This window comes from Polyodon spathula, chromosome 2 (assembly GCF_017654505.1).
Source record: "Polyodon spathula isolate WHYD16114869_AA chromosome 2, ASM1765450v1, whole genome shotgun sequence".
NCBI lineage: Eukaryota > Metazoa > Chordata > Actinopteri > Acipenseriformes > Polyodontidae > Polyodon > Polyodon spathula.
The window spans coordinates 107,179,756-107,192,517 of NC_054535.1; positions in this window are offsets into that span (position 1 = coordinate 107,179,756).

Sequence of the window (12,762 nt, forward strand, 5' to 3'; positions counted from 1 at the left end):
CTCTCTCTCTCTCTCTCTCTCTCTCTCTCTCTCTCTCTCTCTCTCTCTCTCTCTCTCTCTCTCTCTCTCTCTCTCAATAATGTGTTTATATACAGTGTGTTCATTTAAAACAGAAGTTAATTTTCAGTGAAATGTTACTGACAGTGGTATTATTGATCAGCCACGTATGCTGAGTGTAGTGAATAATGTTGCAGTACCAAGCTGCTGTGGATTTTTCTTTTTTATTATTTTTTTATGGTAGATTTATTGAATTTACAGGTTTTTTTTCTTGTTATAAAGTAGGTTCCATAGCTTGTCCTTTGATGATGAGCTCAATGTGCAGTACCAAACTTCGTCTTTCAAAAACTGCAGTGCTTCTAATTACCACCGCCCTTGTGGTGTCATTATATTATTACCATTTTGAGTTACTTTTATATACAATTTTTAAAGATCTTTTTTTTTATCTCTATGATTCAGTTCCCTCCCACACGGTATGTAGATGTTGCTGTAGCAATTGAACACATTGCAGCGACAATAGCCTGATTCTGCAGTGGAGTGTCTGTTGTGGGGGGTAGGTAATGCGCTAATGGTGCCCACTGTACCAGACAGGAATTCAATTCAGATCCTTATTTGGTATTTAGCACAGAAAAAGCATCTGGATGTCTGATCTGTAAATGACATGTGTGTTTCAGTACTAAAGCAGAACCGAGACTTTTTAGTGTCAGCTGGTAATGAGAGGCAGGGGGCAGTGTTGTTCTTTATAAATACATTAAAGGACTGAAAAAACTACTTCAGCTTTGCATCACAAATCCTGAGCCTAACGCACGATACATGGAAATATTTGAAGGAGTGAGCATCTTTTTTTTTTTTTTTACTGCATCGTTAGTTTATATTTTCACATTTTGTTTGGCCTTAAACGTGGCTTTCACATTTTCTTTCTGGTTTCCAGATGACCATGCTATTAACTTTAGATTATACATAGACAAGACTGATTATGGGTATCATCCAAAAAAAACAAAAAAAATACACATGAAACAAAGTCACCATGTCTGTAGTTTTACCTCAAATCCTGTTCTGTTTTTTGGGCTGCCTGTGGTCTTCTTTTGAGTTTAGTTATTCTCATATCTAACATTTGTAAATTCAGTTTAGTTATTCTCATATCTAACATTTGTAAATTCAGTTTAGTTATTCTCATATCTAACATTTGTAAATTCAGTTTAGTTATTCTCATATCTAACATCTGTAAATTCAGTTTAGTTATTCTCATATATAACATCTGTAAATTCAGTTTAGTTATTCTCATATCTAACATCTGTAAATTCAGTTTAGTTATTCTCATATCTAACATCTGTAAATTCAGTTTAGTTATTCTCATATCTAACATTTGTAAATTCAGTTTAGTTATTCTCATATATAACATCTGTAAATTCAGTTTAGTTATTCTCATATATAACATCTGTAAATTCAGTTTAGTTATTCTCATATCTAATATTTGTAAATTCAGTTCAGTTAATCTCATATATAACATCTGTAAATTCAGTTTAGTTATTCTCATATCTAATATTTGTAAATTCAGTTTAGTTATTCTCATATCTAATATTTGTAAATTGTCACAATGCTGCTTTTTGTTGCATTCGATGGCAGTCAGCACCATCACACTTCACCTGCTTAATACCTCAGAATGATCTGAGATACAAACCTCATATTTGCTGGGCAGAGTACGCTGAAGTTGTTTTCACATTACAGATTCTCAAAGCTCTTTAGTTCCAATTGCCATTCAGAAAGAAAAAAAACGCACCAATTTACAATTCAGACTAGCAGAAACAAATACACATACACACAACACTGGCTGCATGCATATACAAATAAACAAACAAAGACACAGTACACATACACTTTAACACATGAGCACAATTAACACACCAGCAACACATTCTCACACGCTAAACTAACAGACACGCTGTTAAAAATGCAACAGACATGCTGTCAAAAAGTTGCGGGCTGCCGCTGCGAGGGTCGGTACAAAGTAAATATTTCCTCTTGAAATCAGATCCCTTTCCCCCCTGTCTCGAAGCTAACCATTTGTCACAAAGTAATTACAGACTTATTGATCTCGGAGCAATTAATGTCACCCCGTCCGTTTTTTCTTTTTTTCTTTTTAATTTGTAGGTTTACCAGTCAGGAGAGAGGTTTAAAGTAACACATTTCATTTCCCGACATTTCTTGCTTCTTGCAGATTGATGGCAAGTCCAAGACAAAAGGATCTCTGGAAATCTCTTTCTGAATAGATGTCGTGGCTTTCCATTAGGCTAAAGACCCTTTCTCTCAACCTACATGCCGGCCCCAGCTCCAGGGGTCAAATCCCTGTTGTATCATGCCACATTTCTACCTGCACCATGAAACCAGCCTGTAAAACTCAACCTCGTTCGAATATCATACTGGCACTACTGGCAGTTTCATTAGCTGTCTACAATCTACAATCCATATCTGTAACCAGAACATTAAAGAAAAGCCAAAGTCACTTGTATGTAAGGTTACCATATGACTCCAATACACTAAGACACTTTGGGACAGCGCAGAATTTTTAACTAACATCGCAGTGTATTCTGGTGCATTTGACCTGTCTCAGGTACCTTTCACTGCAAGACTAACTCAGTGTACATGGAGTCATATGTAACCCTACTGTATGCATCATGTTTTGTAACTGCTATTTATAAATGAAATAATTCACCAAGCTCCAGTATTCCTCAGAAAGTATTATATATCCACTGCCTTAATGTTCAACCAGCAGTGTTTTATTTTAAATGGTTACACTCTGATGTACCAGCTGTCCTTGGAAATGAGACATGATTCTAAGAGCTCTATTGATGCCACTTAAAAAAGCTTTTAATAAGTCACCAAGATGTAATCACTGAAATGATCCGCAAAGTGAATCTGAAGAAGAATACATTAAAACAACACTGATATGATCTGCAAAGTGAATCTGAAGAAGAATACATTAAAACAACACTGAAATGATCAGCAAAGTGAATCTGAAGAAGAATACATTAAAACAACACTGAAATGATCCGCAAAGTGAATCTGAAGAAGAATACATTAAGACAACACTGATATGATCCGCAAAGTGAATCTGAAGAAGAATACATTAAGACAACACTGATATGATCCGCAAAGTGAATCTGAAGAATACATTAAGACAGCATTGATATGTCATACTCATACCAAGCTGCTCTTTACCCTTCAACACAAATCACTGACCTCTTCTCTGAAGCCCAAGAAGAGTGCTTAAGGGTGGGGGCTAACATTCCTTTGTGTAATCCCATCACAAAGCTATTAATTAACACAAGCATATTCAATATTAACATCTCTTTGACATGGAAACACATTGTGACCTTTACAGCAACATTATTTACATTTAACCACACTACAGAGGATCGCCCTTCCTAGAAAGGATGTGCTCATTATATAATTACCAGCTGGAATACCATTTGACAAATGGTATCTGTATTGCATTCTTCACATCCCCATACTAGAACTATTCAGATTGTGATTGGGAGGTGCAGCTGGGAGTGCAGGGCCCTGCAGAACCAAATCAATTGAGTTTTGGGTGGGTCCTGCTGTAGCTCTGATAGAACATTGCCATGTGGCAAAGTGGCTTGCAGTGTGCAGGTGTAGAGGTGATGCAATGCGAAAACAGATGGCACGGTCCAAACAATCTTTTATTTGTTTTAATCCAGGTTGTTTTGGCAACTGTAAATAATAATCCCTGGCAATGCACAGCAATGTGTACTGCACAGTTTAAACCACAGGGTACAGCCCTGAAATAATAAACACAGTATAAACACACAAACAGCACAAACACAATCACAAATCCAGACTGTGTGCTTTGGTGCAAGTGATGAAATACAATATATTCGTGTACAATAGGGCAGTGCTGTCCTGGTTAGTGCTGGCCTTTAGTGACAGCTCTCGGAACATGTTAGCTGTGTAATAACGACAAACAAGTACAATTAGATGGGCAAACAAAACACGAAACACTGACGGTAACTTGTAAGGTCCTTCATCGGTTCTCTCACAAACATAACAAAGGAGAGGTTTGCACAGCCACATCCCCTTTTGTACCATTTTCATAACGTTTTAAATAGTTAAGAAATATGTCTGACTTCTCATTGAGAGTGGAATGACAGAGAGAGCAATGCTGTCTAAAGATAGACTAAAGGGAGACACATACTGTTTTCACACGAGCGGAATGAATCCAGGAGCTGAATCCAGGAGACAATGCAGCTTTGGTTCTGTTCGCACTAGAAATGAATCCTGCGTGTCATTTTTTAAATGTAGCTTAGTCTCAAATACGTTTTTAATGAAAACCAGAAGAAATATAAGAACTGGAAGCCAAAAAACATGAATGATTACGTGGGTGAGATAATGATGACTTTGTTAACACCCTATTTGCTTTACACTTGAGCCCAGCGAATGTCTAGGACTACAGTATAGCGTTACTATTGCACGATTCCTCGGTTCAGTGGATCAGGACAAACCCCCACAACACACTAATGTGAATAATGAATATTTTATTGATGATTATGCAATGTACAGAAAACAATAGTTTCCTTAAACTTGCTTGGTTTGAGGGTCCAAACCTGCCGATTGAGGCAGAATAGACTCCCTGAAAATAGATAGTACCAAGAGGTAGCTACAAGGTGGAGGCACAGGGATGTGAATGAATCAGACACAACAGAAGGGTAGGTTCTCTTTCTATTTGTATAGATCTGGTGACGTAGTGTGTATATGGGGCAATCCTTTCTGCTGAATCTTAGTTTGTAGACTTCATGAGGAGGGTAGCACACAGCCTTTGTACAACAAACCTTTTTAAAAAGTGTTTTTAAAAGGGCTTTTGTTTCAACTGTTTTGTGAAAGCCTGTCTATTGTGAAACTAGCCGTGCTAGGGCTGCCATTACTGGTACCTGTGGTTTATTATATAGACACTGAAGGGTGTAAATGTGTGTAAATAAATCTTGTGTTTTCCGTCTGCAGTCTCTCAGTCTTTATCTGTGCTCTCTCAACTGGATCCCAAAGCTCCCTTTCCCAATGGAAATCAGCATGTCTTTTACTGAGTCTTGACAAGGCTGCATAAAATGGATCTTAAATAACATGTTTCATAATGCATATTAACAAAAATAGAAATGTATTCAATCAGAGAGGCACAGAGAGCAAGTGGTGGCTGCAGAGGCCTCCCTTCCATATTCATGAGCGAGTATTAAAGGATGAGAGGGTTAGCCACTGATACTCAAGCACTGTCCAAATATCTGATGTGCTGTAACTTGTGATGCTGTTACTATCCGAGCAGGAGGACTTTAAAATGGAGTCTTGTTTGTTTTTCAGTGCCAGTTGGTTTTTGGTCTTGTTTGCTTGGCCTGTTGGGCCCCATTATCAATAAGATGTGCGCACAAACCAATTGAGTTTATGTGGGCTTGTGTGTTTGTCTTTGAAGACTAAACTTGCAGTGTGGCACGTCTCAGCACAGTAAAGCTCTTTTTCAAAAGCTCACATCTAAGCGGTTACAGACTAAATACGAAGGATGTGCAATTTTCTGAGCTATTCCCTTTAACATGCTTTTTTTGTCAGCAGGTATTAAATGAAATCAAACAAGCCTATAATAATACATTTAATTTATAGAGCATGTTTCCAAACCCAAAGCACTTAACATAGCTGAGGCAGGACAAGACACAAGAGGAAAAGGGCAAGAAAAAATACAGTGATAAAAATACATGCAACAAAATAAGAAATAGCATTAACACAGATCCTGGCAGGCCAGTTTAAAAAGATATGTTTTGAGTGGAGTTTTAAAAATCTCAGCAGTCTCTGAGTCTCTTATAAAGCTGGGCAGTGCCATCCAGAGATGTGGAGCAGCACTGCAGGAGGCTCTGTCTCCCGTGGAAGGAAGCTTAGTTTTAGGTGGTCGAAGATATGCAGAGTTAGAAGACTGGAGAGTACATCAGTAGAGTATACATGAAGCAAGTCGTGCAGATATCCTGGTGCAGTGCCATGGAGCGACTTGTACATGAGGAGCATGATCTTAAAGTCCACTCTGTATTGAATTGGGAGCCAATGTAATTTAAAAAGCACAGGTGTTATATGTTCCTGAGATACTATATGGATTAAAACATGAGCAGCAGAATTCTACACATATTGCAACTTGTTTAAAACTCTCATGCAGACTCCAGAAAGAAGCGCATTACAGTAATCAAGCATAGTAGCAATAAAAGCTTGAATCAGTTTTTCAGCATCATATCTGCACAGCAGTAATACATTTTTTGTCAGTGTTACGCAAAACAATACCCTTCACTTTGACCTGTGACCAGACACGGCAGCCATATTGTGGTCACGTGTCCCTTTGGCTTGCTCTTCAGTAGACAGATGGAGGGGAAGTCGTACAAGAATTCTCTATTTTCACATTACTTTGTGCTTTCCAGACCAGAAAGCTATTCAGAGCATGTTACCCATTTGGAACTACAGTAAACACCGAAAGCTGTGCTGTGACCCTAAAAGTGCAGGACAACAAACAAACCAACCAACCAACAAACAAACAAACAAAAGCATCCACTTCCTGAGTGTTCATAAAGAGGGAAATACTGTTCTGCTTCCTTATTTAGAACAAAGTGCCCTGAATAAGAGTCCTGTTTTGGCCTGACACTATGGGGAATGCCTTGACATGAAGACGCATTCCTTTTCACCTCCTACTGATAAACTCAACATGTAACCAAGGTTGGGCAAAATACTCATTAAATGTATTTTCAATACAAAATACAAAATACTCAGAAAACAAATGTATCAAAATACAAAATACAGATTACTTTGGAATAACTATATTTTCATTACAAAATACAGTTTTCCCTCTGTTTTAAGTTTATATTTCAGCTAGATTTATTTGTACTTTTTATTGTTGTAGCATGCCATTTGGTTTACCGTTCAGTATTTTATGCAATGTCAGGGTGATTCAGTTTTGCGTACCATGTGAAATATTTCTGGGGGTGTCCCTGCTGTTAAATGCAGCCCAGTTGTTAAATGGAGAGGAAGAGAGCTGACATCGTCAACTGTCCAAAGCTTTCAGCTATAGGGAAGTATTAACCTATTATAAGTTACTCTGTATTAGGGCTAGTTCATACTCTAGTAGTAGTGAATTTATCTGTATAACTATATTAATAAAACTTGATTTTTGGTGCCTGGTGCTTCCACTCTCAGTGTCTCAAGAAATATTGAGGAAACAATCATGTTTTCTTCCATCACTCAAACGACAGCATGTGCAACATTAATACAGAAAGGAAATGTATGGCTGCACTTATTATTATTGCTTTACATGTAAATATATTTGAATTTACAGCTACACTAACCAAGGCTTTCAAACATAATTTAGGCCATTCTTTCCTGTTATCAGCCTATTAGAAACTTGTTGCAGGTTGTTCTATTTTCCAGAACTTAAGTCTCGGAACCAATTACAAAATATTTGGGTTTTTTTGTTTTGTTTTTGTATTGCAAATGCAATTTGGTGTGTTTCGGTCTTGTAACTTTCTTCTTTTATCTATGACAAACCCCCGTGAAAATGGGATGCATTTCTCAAAGGTACTTTATCCTGGTTATATCAATAAAATAAAATAGGAAACTGAATGTATCTTCCGCAACAGCGAACAGTGGGCATGGTTGCATAAAACCATCTTATTTAAATTCCCTTAAAATATGTATCTATGCAGTGATGCGACTGCTGTTTTTTTTTCTTCCCACAGGTCCATTGATAATATGGTTGCTTTAAAATTCCACAAAGCATTTACAAACTAGCTGCAAATGAGTTGTGGGAGAAAAAGGGCACTAGTTAATTGGACCCACTGTCACCTTCCAAATATCCCAGACTGCTGTAAAATGCATGAATGCTGTACTGACCGGGGACAATGGAATATTAAAGAAAGACTTTTTACGCACCAGGTAAACGATGCCTCATGAAATGTACTGCATGTAGTGCTAGGCATATTGGACAATAACATAAACAAATGGATGCAAGACTGTCAAATTGTCCATAAAATTAAAGTCAGATGACATTTCCAGATGAAAAGATACCTAGAATGAGGATGCAGTCATATGCTCCACTCATTTTTAACTCATGCTGTCTGCCATTTATGGTAGAAACAACTTTAATCTTCTAGATGAATTCAGAAGCTGACAGCAGAGCTGTGGAACTCGATGCAGCCTCTGAGTTTGTTCTATAGATTTTTGTGAATCTCCTTTCTTGGCTTTTAAGAACTCAGATGAAACGTAAGCTGCTAACTAATCAATATGGCCAGAGCTCTCTGGAGGAATGTTGATACACACTGTCCCTTTTATTTAACCAATCTGTCTAGAGATTCTTGCAAACTGACCATAATTTGAATTGGACTGTGCAAGGTAAACATGAAAGCGGTTCAGTGGAGCCAGGAAGCAGGGAATGTTGGTACTGAGGGTGGAGTTTCTACTGGAGCAGCAGTTTCTAGACCGACTGTCATTGGTCAGTTATTTTTAGTGGTTTATTTACTTTGTAGGACTACTGAGTTTTAACATCTAGATGAGACAGTTTAACAAATTAACCTTGAATTTAATGAATGCTGACAAGGAATTCGAAATCTTTCTTCTTTATTATTTGCTATGTGATTACCTTAACCCCTGCCAGGATAAGCTATGTCTAGGTTTTAACCAGGGAGTCCCCCTACATTGCATTGACCACTTATCTAGGGTTATCCTGGGCCTTGATGATATCCTGGACCTTGATGGAATCCAAGGGGATTCCCTGTGCTGTAAAAGGCTATAGCAAAATCCTGCTGTTGCCAAACCCAGCAGGATATGAGTTGATCAAATCAATCCCTAAGTATACCTTGAGATAAAGAGGATGGCCTATACTTTGTTTGTCTTTTTACTTATTTATATATTGATTTATTTTATTACCTGTGTCCAACCACACTTACACACGCATCTCTGGCATGCAACATTTGAAACCTTCTCTTCTCAACTGCCAGCAAGCAAACTGCTCAAAACCTGATCATCACTAACCGGACACAGACGGACCAAACATTACTCAGATAGCACGAGATGCAGATCTAGGGCCACATTCCAGAACAATCTCCGAGCTTCATTTTCTGGCTTATGCTTTTTTGACTTATCTCCCGTAGGAATTATTTTACTTTGTCATATGTTTCAATCCCAGAAAAGGTTAAGATTGTAAGGACGCTAGATTCCCATTGGATGTAAGAAATATTGCATCTGTTCTACAGTGTGTGATATTTCTCACTTATGTGTTTTTTTTACAGTCACTAAGGGCAGAGCGTTGCAGTGGGACAGGCTAATGGTTACATTCTGGTGTGAAGACATGTTTAAAAGCTGCATTGAGGCAACATGGGTGCTTTAATCTTCTGAGTTAAAAAAAAAGACATCAGGATATGATGAGTAGAGCAGAAAATGATAAAGAAAGATAGTCTAAACAAGAATAAAAAATACATCAGATAACTGTGTAATTTCAGCCCTCCACTTCACTCCCCTCTACCAAGTAATTCTTTAAAATGAAGCATGACCCTTACCATATTCCATGAAAATTTTAAACCGTTTTAATACAGATGCACTCGCCCACACATCATCAAACCTGCCAAACAGAAATGCCCTGAAAGACAAAACTCCTACAGACATGCACACATGCACACAGGCATGACACTTTATAGCTGAAGGGGAAGAAGGTGAGATTGCTGCAGGTAATATTGAGAATTCAACTCTAAAAATATACTAAATGCAACTGCAGCCTTCCGAGGCCACTGTGTTAGTGACATTCCTATGTGTTTGTTAAAGACTTGCAGGTAAGCTCAGAGGTGGAAAAATGTGTTCCCAGAATAGAAGCCACCTTAGCTTTCCAATTACATTAATGGCTACATCCTTTATGTGCAAGAATCCCAGGGCGCTCCACAAATGCAAAGAATCTGTACAGCCAGATTAAAAAGAAATCACTCCTTAAACCCTTTATAAAGGTTTCTTATAGTAAAAGCATAGCAATGTGTAATAAAGCACAGTAAAAGCATGGTAAAGCACAGGCAACCATTGTAAAGAATAGTGAGGCATGCTAAAGCATAATTATAAACATGGCAGACTTGGGGAAAATTATGGTAAATGCATAGTACTGAATAACCATGGGAAAAGCATGGACAAACTGCAAAAATGACCGTGGTAAACTTTTATAAAGCAATTAGTAAATGCAAAACATTGCTAGTAACCAATGCAGGAATCTAAGGACTGCAATAGTAGAGTATGAGGGCGGATTTGGCAGAATGAAGTGTTCTGGTTGCAGTAAACAGAATGAATTGCAACACAGCCTCAGCAACATCTTGCAAAATCACTGCAAAAAAACAAACAAACAAAAAAATCCTCTACAAATGTTTCTCAGGTGGAATCTTAATAATTTAATAATGCAGTTGTAATAAAAGGGCCATGTAGAATCTAAGACACCCTGATATACGTTTCCCATGGTATTTCTTTGGGGTATTTTTCTCTTTTCACCATGCATTTGCCATGTTTATTAAGATGCTTTACAAATCCACTCTGTGCTTTACAATGCTTATTAATCCTTTACCATCATTTCACTGTGTGTTATTGCACTTTACTATGCCTTTAATATGGGAACATTTCCCAAGTTCCTGGTCTAATAAGCAGTGCTGTGGTAGACCCTTGCAGGTAAGTCAAGGCTAACAGATCACCAGTTATCACCAGAAAATTGCCATCAAAATAAATAGGGAGCCGTGCCACAATTAAATGGTACTTTAGATGGAGTAACTTGCTTTTTCTTAGGACCAAATACTTATTGTATAGTATCACAGGAACATGTTTTAGGGAAGACAAAAATAGTATTCTTCAACAATGTTAGTGAAATGTTAAGGTATGTTACCTAAACTCAGTTTATTTACTGCCAGTAATAATGAACAATGTAATTCTTAAGTGTTTGAAGTTATGGGTATCTCTTCCAATAATCAAGCTTTACAGGTGACCAAGTATGACCTATTATACTTTATGTTCATTTTTCCATCTGGTCAAAAGCAAAGCAGCAGCTGTAGACATTTCTAGTAAGGTCCCCGCATCTCTCCTCTGGTTTAATCGGTTTTCTTTTCTAAACTTGATCAGGAACGTGTTTGGAAGGGGTTCCTGTGCTGGCCGCAGTGAAGCTCTTTGCAGGGAGACAGGTGGGTAATTAATAGTGTGGAAAATGAGTCGCAGATTGGGGCTGCAGAGAGTGAGCAGCTGAGGGGAAGGAGCTGGAACACACAGTGGCTATGCAGCTGGACATCGATCTGTTTGTGCTGGAGAGGCAGATGAGGGCAATTAAAAACTCATCTGCACGCTTTCCCCGAGTGCCGCTCATTCTGCTTTCTTGGAAGACTTTTCTTTTTAATGATTGCTGAGGCTCGTTGGAAGGGAAGCTTCAGAATCTGTTGCGCAGAGAGTGAATGCTTGGCACGGGGAAGGAGAAGGCACTGTCTGCCGCAGATACATTATGCTGACTTGGGGTCCAGGAGAGAAAGGGACACTGACATACCATTCCAATGGCTGCTTTACTGCTACATTTCTAATTTGGAACTTAGCCAATCCAGGCAATGGTTTTTCATGGATATAAAACTGCCTTCTTATTTGCAATTTGCATGACATACTGTAGACACTTATTTTAGTTCAGTTATAAATCACATATGAGAAAATAAACCAATCACTGAAGGATTTGTCAAAATGTCATCGCATCATATGTTGTTTATAGCTGTCATCCTGTGCATAGAACATTGTGCCTAGAAACACATGGCACAGTTATAAATGTAATACAGTAGCAGTTCCTAAGTACAGATGGCTGCTCCTATAACTTTATTTATTTTTATCTGCTGCTTTTGGAGCATTGTGGACCATGACTACTCACCTGCCTTAACCTGCTGGATGTCTCCACTGACCTGTGTCCCAAAGTGGACATGTTCATCCTCGAGACCAGTCTACTGCCTTTGTTTCACCAGGCTGTGCCTATGCTTGGGCAGCAGGTGCAGGTGTGTATACCACATGGCAGTCATGGGTGTGGTTGGACTACGCCATACCCTGGCTTCCACAAAGCATGTACATGAACCCCATAACAAATGAATAAATGAGTCTGTTGTTAAGCAACTCTTTATCTGAATATTGACAAGTACAATTTTTAATGAAAATAGGTCCCAGAGCAATGATTGGGCCTCTGGGTTTTGGGAGCCGGGTGCTCAGTCAACAGCGTAGTTATTCAGGCGTTCACAATGTTTGCAAGGCTTCTTCTTGTGTAATTAAGGTATGTTAATTAGGCCTGATCTCAGTGTATGAATGCTTAAACTGTGATTACTTGTAAACTGAAAATACTAGAAATAAATCTATGGTCCAGGGACAAAAAAAAAAAAAAAAAGTATGTTATCTGATTTAAAAAAGCTTTTTGCTTAATGTAACATTTTTATTATTTTGAAGGATACAGAAAATTATGATTGAACAAAATATGTTACATTGCTTTTCCAGAGGTTGAAAATCCATAACCTTTTATAATGTGTCTGGGTTCAGTATTACCTAAATACCTCAAATCTAAATACAAGTAGGTGCATTTTGAGACAGTGTGATGGCATCAGCATTGTGCTGTAATGAATCCTAGCAGCTGATGAGTTAATAACACTGACGTCACTATAAGACCTGTGTTTACAGTGCCTCTCCACTACCGAGCTTGCTCTTTAGTTGAATGGC